This window comes from Scyliorhinus torazame, chromosome 10 (assembly GCF_047496885.1).
Source record: "Scyliorhinus torazame isolate Kashiwa2021f chromosome 10, sScyTor2.1, whole genome shotgun sequence".
NCBI lineage: Eukaryota > Metazoa > Chordata > Chondrichthyes > Carcharhiniformes > Scyliorhinidae > Scyliorhinus > Scyliorhinus torazame.
The window spans coordinates 108,801,222-108,815,597 of NC_092716.1; the positions used below are offsets into that span (position 1 = coordinate 108,801,222).

General features: G+C 51.0%; 1 protein-coding gene across 6 annotated transcripts in view; it reads left to right on the forward strand.

The window, feature by feature from the left end:
* Positions 1–14,376, forward strand: part of LOC140430841 (RNA-binding Raly-like protein) — a 2,211,286-nt gene that overhangs the window by 1,694,168 nt on the left and 502,742 nt on the right. The gene's annotated exons all lie outside the window — the stretch shown is intronic.

The window sequence follows — 14,376 nt, forward strand, 5'->3', positions numbered from 1 at the left end:
TGCAATTCTACAATGACTTTCAGCCGAGCTCTTGGTTAATGAAGGGAACAATTTTTTTGATCAGTGAATTTTCCCCATGCTGAACCTGGATCCCTGCCACTCTCCGAGTGCAGGCTGGATGTTCACATAGTTACATTAGCAGGCTATTCAGCCCAACACCATGCTGGTATTTCAGATCTATAGGGGCCTGCACCCACCCGACTTAATCTCGCCTGATCATCAAGTCCTTCTATTCTTTATCCCTCAAGTGTTTATCGAGCTTCCCCTCACCTGTGTTATTCACCTCGTGTGGTGGCAAGTTCCTCTCCTCATCAGATGCTCGATGAAGAAGTCTTGCCTGAATTAAATTTATTAGTGAATATCTCACATTTATAACCCTTGGATTTTGACTCCCACCAATAATGGAGACATCAATCTAGATCTTCTGTTCTAGAGTCTAGATTTGATGGTGGGCTCAGAAGGCAATTATTTCCATGGGGGGAGAAAATTGGCTGACCGTGCGCAATCTTGTTCTGTTGAGCTCATCAAATTTGCATTTATGAGGAGCTCGCAGATTCTAGTGGCGGGAGCAGGCAGGAAGCCGCCGTCCCCACCGTTACCTCATGGGATCGAAGATCTGAACACGATATTCAAAGGGGACCCGGACAGCCTGCGCTATCTTTTCCAGTTTTGCCTGGTCACTGCTCCACCCTTCCCCACGAACCCTCCCACCCTTTCCTCAGTAATCCAGTCCATTCAACACACACTGTCACCCATTTTCAAGCCTAGGTTGCCATTTGCAGCCACTCTCCACAGGCGAGCGGCGAATCGCCATGAATCATGGAAGAAGTCTGCCTCACCAGGTGCACTCCACTTCACGTGCAGCCATAAAAGTGAATGTTCTAATTTTGCACTGGCAGAGGAACTTAATTTGGAGGGGTTGCTTAATTCCGGGAGTTAGCCATTCAATGAGCATGGATGAGTTGCCAATGCGTGCAGAAGGGCTTGCTGACATTGCTCATTGGGAAGCTCAGTACCCCCATTTAAAGCCTGAGAACTTGAATACTAAAGTACATTCCACCATTGGGAAACTGATATTTGGCCTCCCATCAAATGAAGTTGCCCCACCCGCCCGCCAAGCCACCCACTTCTGGTGGGACTGGAAGATTCTACCCATCTTTTCCATGTATATCCTGTTGAACCCCTTCAGAATTTCAAAGGCCTCACTTTGGTTAACCCTCTGAGACAAAGGAACCTTGTAGAAAAGGATCTTCAGTTGATTATGTAATACTGTACACTGATAGCAAATAGGAAATGGATTGCAAATGTTTTCAACCCCTCCCTTCCATCACCTTGGTTTGATGTGATGTTGGTATATGGCACCTAACGACCTGGCTGAGATCAGGGGCTGGATTCACCTTTATGATTCTCTACTCCCTCCACTTGTCAATTGGATTTCCCATTGAGGCCACCACACGGTGCCGGGAAACCCGTGGGCAGGGGCGCACTTCCTGCGGGACCAACGAATCCCGCCACTAGCGAACAGATGGAGAATTCCGACCCAGATTGGGATTTGTATCTTCAACCAATCCATATGGGTCGGGTGCAGAACTACTGGTACTTTCACCAATTCCAGAAATATCCATGAAATATCCCAGCGCCCAGTGGGAACGAACAGCCAAGTTAATGTTTCAGGCTGAGCCTGCGCCTCATTCCTGAATCACCTTGTTCTCCTCATCAAATGCTAACTTACCTGCTGAACATTTGCAGCATTCTCAGTTTGGCATTGCAGATTCCAGTATTTTATGGGTTTGTTTTTGCTTTTTATTTATATTATCAATTGAGATATTCGGCATGTCAGAAGACACTTTAGAAAACATTCAGAACTGCACTCCCAAGATGCTTTCTGAGTTATATTGCTCCCCAAGCCATAGAGTTGAAGAACTCTTATGGAGCTCTTATGTGCTGATGAAGACATTCTCAATGTCTGAACCATGTGAAATTCTCTTTGACCCTCTGCTTTGGTTGTTCATTCTCCACGAAGTGGGTTTGGTGTTTTCCAGTCGGATTTGGTTTGAGAGTCTTGCTCCAGACAGTGAGGGAAGCTGTGAAAGCCTTTGCAGAGAGGGTGAAGAAGGGACTTACTGGAATGATGCCAGGGCTGTGGGATACCAGTAATAGAAAGACTGGAGAAGCTGGAATCGTTCACCTCAGGACAGAGAGGTTTGGGCCAGGTTTAATACAGGCATTCACATTTTTGAAGAGTTTTGACAGAGTAAGTAAGGAGAAACTGCATCCTTTGGCAGAGGGGTCAGTAACCAGAGAGCACAGATTATAGATAATTAGCCAAAAAGAGCCAGGGAGGGATGATTAGAGTAGGGTTTCCACACATCTCGCAGCATATTTTGCGGCGGTGGAGATGGTCCACCATTGACCAGCAGCGGGATCTTCTGGTCCCACTGCTATCAATGGACTTTCCCGTTGTATGCAACCCCCACTGCCAGGAAACCTACCATGGGGGTTCACCATCAACAGGACCTGAGGATCCCACTGGCGGGTACAGCTGGTAAATTGCAGCCAGTGAGTCAGTACAATCTGCAATATATTATCTAAAGGGATGGTGTAAGTAAATTCAATTGTAACTTTCAAAAGAGATTTGGATAATATTTGAAGGGAAGGTGATGGTTGGGGAATGAGCAGATGAGCAGCTTTAATTTGATATCTCTATCAAAGAACTGGCACAGACATGATCGGCCAAAGGTCCCATTCTGTGCTTCAGAATTTTATGGATTGGCTCAAGCGTGCAATTGAAATTAGGATTAAAATAGTTGGTTGATCAGGGTCTGTGATGTTCTTTGTTTGTTTAAATTAATATTATTAAGGTTGCAGTGTTGCAACAAAGAACATGCAGACTTTGTACTAAATCAAAGTCAATTTATATACACTACGCTATAAATTGTGAATTCTTAAGTATGCCGGAAAAGCTAAGTATTAGATCAAATAACTACAATACACAGAACTACTGTGTCATGTTGGGTGTTCCAATAAACAAATGATCCAACATGGTTGTAGATGGTACAACTCTGTTTTATTGTCTTAAACAATAACAACTAATAACTGCTGGCTGAGGTTCGTGCTTCACCAGCTAACCTGTGGACCCAGCCCTCGCACTATCTTAGAGAGGCACTCAGCACATGGTGTATGTCTGAGTGGCGCGCTGTGAGCTCTGCTCTGAGCTATCTCCTGGTAGAATGAGCGGGAACTGTGGTGTTCCCTGTTTTATAGTGCGTGTGCGCTCACTGGTGATTGGCTGCGATGTGTGTGTGTTGGTTGGTCCAACTACCTGTCCATCAGTGTGTGTGTGATTGCACCATGATATGCTAATGTGGATATCATGACATACTGAAAAACATGACTGTCTCCAATCCTCTCTACTAACTAACTTCAAGAGCATGTGGGTCACCGTGTGGGTTGTGAGATGGGCCCTTACTCCATCTAGTGACCGGATGCTGTAATCACACATTCTTCTATATGATCAGCCATATATACAAAGATGATATGCTACATAGAACATACAGTGCAGAAGGAGGCTATTCAGCCCATCGAGTCTGCCCCGACCAACTTAAGCCCTCATTTCCACCCTATCCACATAACCCAATAACCTCTCCTAACCTTTTTTGGTCACTAAGGGCAACTTATCATGGCCAATCCACCTAACCTGCACGTCTTTGTGGGAGGAAACCGGAGCACCCGGAGGAAACCCACGCAGACACGGGGAGAACGTGCAGACTTTGCACTGTCAGTGACCCAGCGGGGAATCGAACCTGGGACCCTGGCACTGTGAAGCCACAGTGCTATCCACTTGTGCTACCATGCTGCCCATTGTATATATACAAAGATGATATACTAGATATCATTACAGGGTCTGGTGGAGATTCCATTCCTCAGGCCGATGCTGAAATCTAGCCACAACGATGAGATGAAAGTCCGTTCTGTTCATAAAATCACAGGATAACTACAAGATGAGGAAGCCCTTCTCCATCTTTCCTCATCTATCCTGAACCACACTTGGTTCGGCCATTGCAGCCCTGAATGGTTCATAAAGGATTCTTAAGTTTTTTTGTCTCAGTCGTACTCTGTTCAGGAATCCATTCCACATTTTGATGATTCTTCGCACGGTGAAGAACCTGTTAAATTTATCTTTAATCTGGTCACCCATTGTCCTACAATCGAACGAGGTTGTCTCCCAGCTTCCTCGAATCCGATTCAGGCAGGTAGCCTCAGCTAGGGTAACCAACTGTCCTGTATTTTAGGGGATTGTCCCGGTGGTAAACCACTGTATTGTATTGTATTGTGTTGTTACATGCCTGGGCTTGTCCCTGCTGGCTCCGCCTGTGACTCCTCCCCTCGGGCTCATGTATAAAGGTGGCTGGTCTCTGCCTCTGATCCAGTTCGGGATCAGAGGCCAGGAGGCATTCTGCTTCATGTATTAAAGCCTCAGTTATGTTCACCGCTCGTCGTGTGTTCATTGATGGCATATCAATTTAATACACTAAACATCTAATATGAATTCATCATTCAAGCCTGATCGCCTGGAGCTGGACCCACAGGCAGCCGACGCCACTGCAACTTTCGAGCACTGGCTGAGCTGCTTCGAAGCGTACTTCGGATCCTCCACCAAAGACTTCACCGACCTCCAAAAGAAGCAGGTCCTCCACGCACGACTGAGCCCGCAAGTCTTTCTTCTCATCAGGGACCCCCCCTCGTATACGGAGGCGATAATGCTGCTGAAGGGACACTATGTTAAGTCTGTGAACGAGGTGCACGCTAGGCACCTTCTTGTCACGAGACGACAACGCCCTGGGGAGTCACTAGCAGAATTCCTGCGTGCCTTGTGGGTACTCTGCCGGAACTGTGACTGCCAGGTGGTATCGGCTACCCAACACGCGGAGCTGTTGATCAGGGACGCTTATGTCGCGGGCATGAAATCAAGCTACATCCGCCAGTGATTACTAGAAGGGGGGACACTCGGCCTTCCAGAGACAGTGCATCTCTCAAACTCGCTGACTGTGGCCTACCAGAACATGGAGGCCTACACCTCCGACCGCGCGGCACCCTCGTGGGCGCCGCCACTTTCCGACCCGGGTGCGGTGCAAGCCTGTGCCACGCAGCAGCCCGCCAACGCCGGACGCCCCAAGTGGTACTTTTGCGGCCAGGGTGATTACCCCTGACAACGCTGCCCTGCACGGAACACAACTTGCAACGGGTGTGGGAGGAAGGGCCACTTTGCAAAAACCTGCCAGGCCCGATCTCTCCCTAAAGCTTCTAGGCCCAGCAGCGCTGCCTGCTGCCTGTCGGGGTCACCCCCAGCTTCTGCGCCACCCTCTATGTGTGACCCGTGAGCGCCGCCATCTTTGCCGCCATCTTCGATTTCGGCCGCCACATGCGACCCATGGGGGCCGCCATCTTTAACGCCATTTTGTACTTCACCTGCCACGCGCGACCCACGGGGGCTGCCATCTTTGACGCCATCTCCGATGCCACCCGCCATGCGCGACCCATGGGTGCCACCATCTTGGGACCACTCCGCAGCCTCCCGAGAGCCCTACTCACCCGATCGTACGCCGGCCGCCGCTACCTCCGACCGGCCTACCCATCACCTTCCGATGGCCACAGCACGCTTGACCTGTCCCGGCCTCGTCACCTCACAAAATCGCCGCTGACCGTCCGAATCAACGGGTACGAGACGGCCTGCCTTTTCGACTCTGGGAGCACAGATAGCTTCATACACCCAGATACGGTAAGGCACTGCTCCCTCCCAATCTTACCCGCGACCCAGAAAATCTCACTGGCTTCCGGATCACATGCATTAGAAATCCAGAGGTACTGTGTCACGACCCTTACAGCACAAGGCGCAGAGTACACTAACTTCACACTCTACGTCCTTCCCCATCTCTGCGCTGCCCTATTACTGGGGCTCGACTTCCAGTGCCACCTCCAAAGCCTCACTTTAAAGTTCGGCGGACCCCTGCGCCCCCCCCCCCCCCACCGTCTGTAGCCTCGCGACCCTTAAGGTCGCCCCACCCTCGCTCTTCGCTAACCTCACCCTGGACTGTTAGCCCGTCGCTACTAGGAGCAGGCGATACAGTGCCCGGGATAGGACCTTTATCAGGTCGGAGGTCCAGCGACTCCTTCAAGAGGGGATCATTGAGGCTAGTAACAGCCTCTGGAGAGCCCTCCACTGATCGTAACGTGTACTTCCTCAACATTGTTGACGAGTACTCAAGATTTCCCTTTGCAATCCCATGCCCTGACATGACCTCTGCCACCCTCATCAAGGCCCTGCAGTCTTTTCACCTTGTTCGGGTTCCCCACCTACATCCATCGTGAGCGGGGTTCCTCCTTCATGAGCGACGAGTTGCGTCAGTTACTGCTCAGCAAGGGCATCGCCTCCAGCACGACGACCAGCTACTGCCCCCGGGGCAATGGACAGGTAGAGAGGGAGAATGCGACGGTCTGGAAGGCCGTCCTCATGGCCCTACGGTCTAGATGTCTCCCAGTCTCCAGCTGGCAGGAGGTCCTCTCCGATGCGCTCCACTCCATCCGATCGCTCCTGTGTACTGCCACCCATGAGACTCCTCACGAGCGTGTGTTTGCCTTCCCCAGGAAGTCCACCTTTGGGGTCTCGCTCCCATCCTGGCTGACAGTCCTCCTCTGGAAGCATCCGAGGAACCATAAATCAGATCCCCTCATCGAGAAGGTCCTGCTCCTCCATGCCAACGCACAATCTGCCGACGTGGCACATCAGGACGGGCGACAGGACACAGTCTCCCTTCGGGATTTGGCACCTGCAGGTTCCCCAGCGACCATCACCACCACCCCCGACCCTACACCGTCTTCCCCCACCTCTGACCACCTACCTCAAGAACAAGCAGGCCCACCGGCGACCATCACCACCACCCCCGCCCATACACGGCACCCCCCCCCCCCCATACACGGCACCTCCTTCCCCCCCCCCCCCCCCATACACGGCACCTCCCCCCCCCACCGACTCAACAACTGGGTGAAGAAGAGGACAACACGCTCCCGGACGCGCAGGTCTCGACACCGGTGTCCACACCACAGCCGGGACTGAGGCGATCACGGCGGAAGGTCAAGGCCCCCGACAGACTTGATCTTTAAACCCACTTCACCCCCGCTGGACTCTTTTTTTAACAGGGGGTGAATGCGGTAAACCACTGTATTGTATTGTATTGTTCCATGCCTGGGCTTGTCCCTGCTGGCTCCGCCTGTGGCTCCTCCCCTCGGGCTCATGTATAAAGGTGGCTGGTCTCCGCCTCTGATCCAGTTCGGGATCAGAGGCCAGGAGGCATTCTGCTTCATGTATTAAAGCCTCAGTTATGTTCACCGCTCGTCATGTGTTCATTGATGGCATATCAGTCCCTTATTTTGACTGTTTGTTCCCACATCACTTAAGTCCTGTATTTCTGGGACACAAGACCATGGGAGTCTTCGTTGAGCGTTTTGAGTGGGATTGCGGGATGATGCACTTTCAGAGATGTCATTAATAAACAACAAATTATTTCTTTCTGAGGATCTACAAGAGGAGCAGCATGGCAGCAGCTAGTTCTAGAATGCCGCTTGCCGAAGAGAACTCCTCCTGGGGTGATTCCCCACTCTGAGTCCCGATTGCCCACCCAGGCCAGGTGACCCTTACTCTGCTGTGTTGCCCTTAAAGGGACGGTTACCGCAGATAGCAAATCTGAATGTTAGCCACCCAAAAAAATGATAATGTTGTGACTCCACAAGATAACTTGTAAGTTTTGGCTGGTTTACCCCATCCTTCCCCAATCTTATGATCACCAGAAACCACCCCCCACCCCTCTCCCCTACCCCACCCCCATCCCACAGTCGAAGTATTCCTTATTTTATTTTGGTTAGTGGCCCTGCACAACGAGGTGTGCTCCATTGTAATGGAGATTAAATCATAAAAACTGCAGAAAAAAATGACAGGCACCCCAATGGTAGCATAATATGGAAGTGATGAGCCGGTACTTAATCTCCAGATAAACCTGATGTAAATTACTCTGCAGTGAAGTAAAATGACTTTATGTGAAGAGTAATGGAAATTAAATTGGTGTATTGAAGTCTCAGGCGATTATTCTATTATCTTTACCTCTATCTGCTCTGGGACTTCCGAATTTTTCTCTCCGGGTTCCTTAAAGTATCGTGCAGAATTGTCATGGACCAGTGGGGTGGGAATGGGGGCGGGTAGGGGCATCATTTTGTGCCGACAGCTGGGGCATGCCGGCATCAACCCCGCCCCGCCCCCCCGCCATTTTGGGGAAGGCCGGATAGAGAGAGATATGAAGGCTACCTGCCCACAAGCAGCGGTTACCTTAAAAGGGCAATGGCTGACTCCAATTTCCCAATCAGCCTGTAGGCCCATCCCGCCTTCTGAAGTTAAATTGTTGCCTGGATGAGGCCCCCTGGTGCCAGGCGAGGTTAGGAGAGGGGAGGCGGTGTGGGGGATCCAGAATGCCCTTGAGCCTTCCACCCACCTGTCTGGTCACAGTTGGGGAGCAGCTCATCCTCCTCAATGCTACCGCAGTACCTGTGGCCATTTTTCACTTCTAACGTTTTAGAAGTGCAGAGTGGGCACCTGAAGGTGAAGGCAGCCTCTGTATTTTTCTTATCTGTAACAGCAGACAGTAGCTCCTTCATAGAGTTCACTGAATCCCTAAAATGCAGAAGGAAGCCATTCAGCCCATCGAGTCTGCATGGACCCTCCGGAAGAGCACTCTTCCTAGGCTCATTCCCCCGCCCTATTCCCATAACCCCACGCATTGATCATGGCCAATCCACCAAACCTGCACATCTTTGGACTGTGGGAGGAAACCGAAGCACCCGGAGGAAACACACGCAGACACGGGAGAACGTGCAAACTCCACATAGACAGTCACCCAGGGCTGGAATCAAACCCGGGTCCCTCATGCTGTGAGGCAACAGTGTTAACCACGGTGTCTTTTTCAGTCATTTTATTTTTTTAAATTCATTTACGGGATGTGGGCGTCGCTTGTTAGGCCAGAATTGATTGCCCATCCCCAGTTGCCCTTCAGAAGGCGGTGATGAGTTGCCTTCTTGAACCGCTGCAGTTCCTGAGGTGTAGGTACACCCACAGTGCTGTTAGGGAGGGAGTTCCAGGATTTTGACCGAGCAACAGTGAAGGAACGGAGATATATTTCTAACTCAGGGTGGTGAGTGACTTGGAGGGGAACTTCCAGGTGGTGGGGTTCCCAGGCATCTGCTGCTCTTGTCCTTCTAGATGGTAGCGGTCGTGGATTTGGAATGTGCTGTCTAAGGAACCTTGGAGAGTTACTGCAGTGCATCTTGTAGATGGTACACACGGCTGCCACTGTTCGTTGGTGGTGAATGTTTGTGGAAAGGGGAGCAATCAAGCGGGCTGCTTTGTCCTGGATGGTATTGAGCTTCGTGAGTGTTGTTGGCGCTGCACTCATCCAGGCAAGTGGAGAGTATTCCATTACACTCCTGACTTGTGGCTTCTTGATGGTGGGCAGGCTTTGGGGGGGATCAGGAGGTGAATTACTTGCACTAGGATTGCTATGATGTGGAGATGCCAGTGTTGGACTGGGGTGGGCACAGTAAAACGTCTTACAACGCCAGGTTAAAGTCCAACAGGTTTGTTTGGAATCACCAGCTTTCGGAGCATAGCCAAAGTCAATAATAATAATCTTTTTATTGTCACAAGTAGGCTTACATTAACACTGCAATGAAGTTACTGTGAAAAGCCCCTAGTTGCCATATTCCGGCACCTGTTCGGGTCACAGGGGGAGAATTCAGAATTCTCGGCATGTACTGGAATTGAACCCGCGCTGCTAGCCTTGTTCTGCATGATAAACTAGCTGTCTAGTCCACTGAGCTAAATCAGCTCCAAGGGGTGATGGTTAGACCCTCTCTTGTAGGAGATGGTCATTGCTTGGCACTTGTGTGGCGCGAATGTAACTTGCCAATTATCAGCCCAAGCTTGGATATTGTCCAGGTGTTGCTGAATTTGGACATGGACTGCTTCAGTATCAGCGGAGTTGTGAATGGTGCTGAGCATTGTGCCGTCATCGCAAACATCCCCACTTCTGATGGAAGGGAGATCATTGATGAAGCAGCTGAAGATGGTTGGGCCGAGGACACTACACTGAGGAACACCTGCAGTGATGTCCTGAAGCTGAGATGATTGACCTCCGACCATCATACCTCACCTCTGGCATTCAGCTCTTTTGTCCATGTTTGAACCAAAGCTGTAATGAGGTCAGGAGCTGAGTGACCCTGACGGAAACCAAACTGAGCGTCAATGAGCAGGTTATTGCTGAGTAAGTGCCGTTTGATAGCACTGTTGATGCTTCCTTCCATCACTTTGCTGATGATGGAGAGTAGACTGATAGGGTGGTATTTTGCTGGGATTTGTCCTGTTGTGTTCAGGACACACGTGGGCAATTTTTCACATTGCCGGGTAGATACCAGTGTTGTAGCTGTACTGGAACAGCTTGGCTAGGGGTGCAGAAAGTTCTGGAGCACAAATAGTCAGTACTATTACTGGAGTATTGTCAGGGCCTTTGCCGCATCTAGCGCCTTCAGCCATTTCTTGATATCACATAGACTAAATTGTATTGGCTGATGACTGACATCTGTGATGCTGGGGATCTCCGATCAGACTGAGATGGATCATCCACTCAGCACTTTTGGGTGAAGATTGTTGTGAATGCCTCAGCCTTGTCTTTTGCACTGATTTGCTGGGCTCCTCCATCATTGAGGATGGGGATATTTGTGGAGCCTCCTCCTCCAGTCACTTGTTTAATTGTTCACCACCATCCACAGCTCAATGTGGCAGGACTGCAGATTTTGGATCTGATGCGTTTGTTGTGGAATCGCTTAGCTCTGTCTAGTACTTGCTGCTTATGCTGTTTGGCACACAAGTAGTCCTGTGTTGTAGCTTCACCAGGTTGACACCTCATTTTTCAGTATTCCTGTGTTGCTCCTGGCATGCTCTCGTGCACTCTTCTTGAACCAAGGTTGATCCCCTGGCTTGGTGATAATGGTAGAGTGGGGATATGCGGGTCTTGAGGTTGCAGATTGTGATTGAGCACAATTGTTCTGCTGCTGATGGCCCACAGCCAGTCTTGCCTAGTTTTGGATGCCCAAGTCTTGAATTGCTAGATCTGTTTGAAGTCTACCCTGTTTAGCACGGTGGTAGCGCCACACAACACAATGGCGGGTATCCTCAATATGAAGATTGGACTTTGTCTCCACAAGACTGTGTGGTGGTCACTTCTACCGATACTGACATGGACAGATACATCTGCAGCAGGTAGATTGGTGAGGATGAGTATGTTGTTCCCTCACCACCTGCTGCAGTCCCAGTCTAGCAGCTATGTCCTTTAGGACCTGGCCAGCTCAGTCTGCGGTGGTACTACCGAGCCACTCTGGGTGATGGGCAGAGTCCAGAGTCGATGTTGAGGACTCCCAGGCCAACTCCCTCCCCTATATCACTGTGCCACTATCTCTGTTTGGTCTGTCCTGCTGGTGAGACAGGACATAGCCAAAAATGGTGAGAGTAGTTTCTGGGACATTGGGCGTCATTCTCCGACCCCCCGCCAGGTCGGAGAATGGCCGTTGGCCGCCGTGAATCCCGCCCCCACCCCCGCCGAAGTCTCCGGTACCGGAGATTGGGCGGGGGCGGGAGTCGGGCCGCGCCGGTTGGCGGGACCCCCCCGCTCAATTGTCCGGCCCGAATGGGCCGAAGTCCCGCCCAGAAATTGCCTGTCCCGCCGGCGTAAATCAAAGCTGGTATTTACCGGCGGGACCAGGCGGCGTGGGTGGGCTCCGGGGTCCTGGGAGGGGTGCGGGGCGATCTGACCCCGGGGGGTGCCCCCACGGTGGCCTGGCCCGCGATCGGGGCCCACCGATCCGCGGGCGGGTCTGTGCCGTGGGGGCACTCTCCCTTCCGCCTCCGCAACGGCCTCCACCATAGATTATCATAGAATTTACAGTGCAGAAGGAGGCCATTCGGCCCATCGAGTCTGCACCGGCTCTTTGAAAGAGCACCCTACCTAAGTCCACACCTCCACCCTATCCCCATAACCCAGTAACCCCACCCAACACTAAGGGCAATTTTGGACACTAAGGGCAATTTAGCATGGCCAATCCACCTAACCTGCACATCTTTGGTCTGTGGGAGGAAACCGGAGCCCCCGGAGGAAACCCACGCACACACGGGGAGAACGTGCAGACTCCGCACAGACAGTGACCCAAGCCAGGAATCGAACCTGGGACCCTGGAGCTGTGAAGCAATTGTGCTAACCACCGTGCTACTGTACTGCCCCACACAGCCCTCTCGGCCCAACGCGGGCCGGAGAATTGCCGGGAGGGGGGCCCGCCAACCGGTACGGCGCGATTCCCGCCCCCGCCGAATATTCGGTGCCGGAGAATTCGGCAACTGGCGGGGGCGGGATTCACGCCAGCCCCCGGCGATTCTCCGACCCGGCGGAGGGTCGGAGAATCCCGCCCATATTTCCAGATATTTTATTGAGTTTAAATTCCACCAGCTGCCGTGGTGGGATTCGAATCCGGGTCCCCAAATCGTTCCCCTGGGTCTCTGGATTACTAGTCCAGCGACAATGCCACAACGCCACCCCCTCTCCCTCTCGCCATCATTAATTGGAGTCAGATTAGATGCCAGGTGACTGCTCCCTACACAATGCAGGGTCAGGGCCTGCATTTGACCTCCGGCATCAAGGTACCAACCCAAAGCAGTAAAGCCCAGCCCTTATTGCCCTGCGAGGAAAATCAGCCGGCATTCCTGCTCACAATCTGCTGGACACGGCTGAGGACAGGCTCCGGCTGTAAGGTGGGTGATCCCCTCCCTTCCCCCCCAATCGTTCCCTAACCCCTCCTCCCAAACCACACCCTCATTGCAAAGCAGTCTGTTGATAATCAACTTCAAGCCTCTCACTTGAAGAGTGGATCCATATGTAAAATAACGAGAGGGCACTGAGAAGCAGTGGAATTTTACAACAACACTTTCATTTACACAGCGCCTTTAAAACACAACCCACACAAGAGTTGTCAGACAAGACTTGACAACAGGCGGTGTGGTGACCAAAAGCTTGTCCAAAGAGCTGCGTCGTAAGGGGCAAATTAACAGTGGAGAGAGTGAGAGATGGAGAGAGAGGGAGAGGATCAGAGGAAGAATCATGTCCATATGATTGAGAGGTGATCTTATTGAAACATAAAAGATCCTGAGGGGACTTGAGGGTGGATGCTGAAAGGATGTTTCCCCTTGTGGGAGAGAGTAGAACTAGGGGATGTAGTTTAAAAATAAGGGGTTGTGTTCTTTGTGATTCTTGTCCTCAGGATGGATGCTGTAGTGTTCGTAAAGACCACAGAAGCTAAGTTGATTAACAAAGCTAACATTTATTTACGCTGCTTATTAAAGCTCGACCACTTACTCCTATAGTAAACAATAACATCGTAATCTACAATCTACACTTAACTAACACTAGTTTCTACACTCTATCTATAACTGTACTCTGATCTCTCTCCTCTCCATCCTTCTTCCAGAAGTCTGTGAGTCAGTGCTTTATGTAGTTCTGCATCTAGCTCCATCTAGTGGTTAATTATGATATGACATTAACCCTTTGTATTCTAAACATTTCACATAATGTCACAGGGGTCTCACATTTTGGGCAGAGGTGCGGAGACATTTTTTCTGAGTGCCCTAAATTTTTGGAACTCTCTTCAGAGAGCAGTGGAGGCAGGGTCAATGAATATCTTTCAAGGCAGAGGAAGGTCGATTCTTGGTGAACAAAGGAGTCAAGGATATGGGGGATAGGCGGCCTGTGGCGTTGCGGTCACAATTAGATCCGCCATGACCTCATTGAATGGCGGAGCAGGCTCCAGGGGCTGAGTGGCCTACTCCTGCTCCGAATTTGTATGTAAGTATGAATTCTAGACTTTGGCAGCTGAGGGCAAGGCCACCAACAGTGGGCTGCTGGAAATTGGGAGTGCACACTGGCCAGAATAAGCAGGCAGAGGTCTCAGAGGGTGCGGGGACTGAACGAGGTTACAGAAATAGGAAGGGATTTGAGCTCAAGAATGAGAACTTTGAATTTGTGGAGTTGCTGGATTGGGGAACCAAAGTAGCCAAGCAGACACAGGGAGTGAATGGGACTTGGTGCTTTGCCCTAGTCAGTGCCCACAGGAGTGGCGGAGCGGGTAACATTGTGATCCATTTAACGGAGAGCCTCTAATTGGAGTGCCAGTGTGATCTGGAACAGTGCCATTCCAACCCTCGCTGGAGGTAGAGAAGACAGGTGATTATGCAAA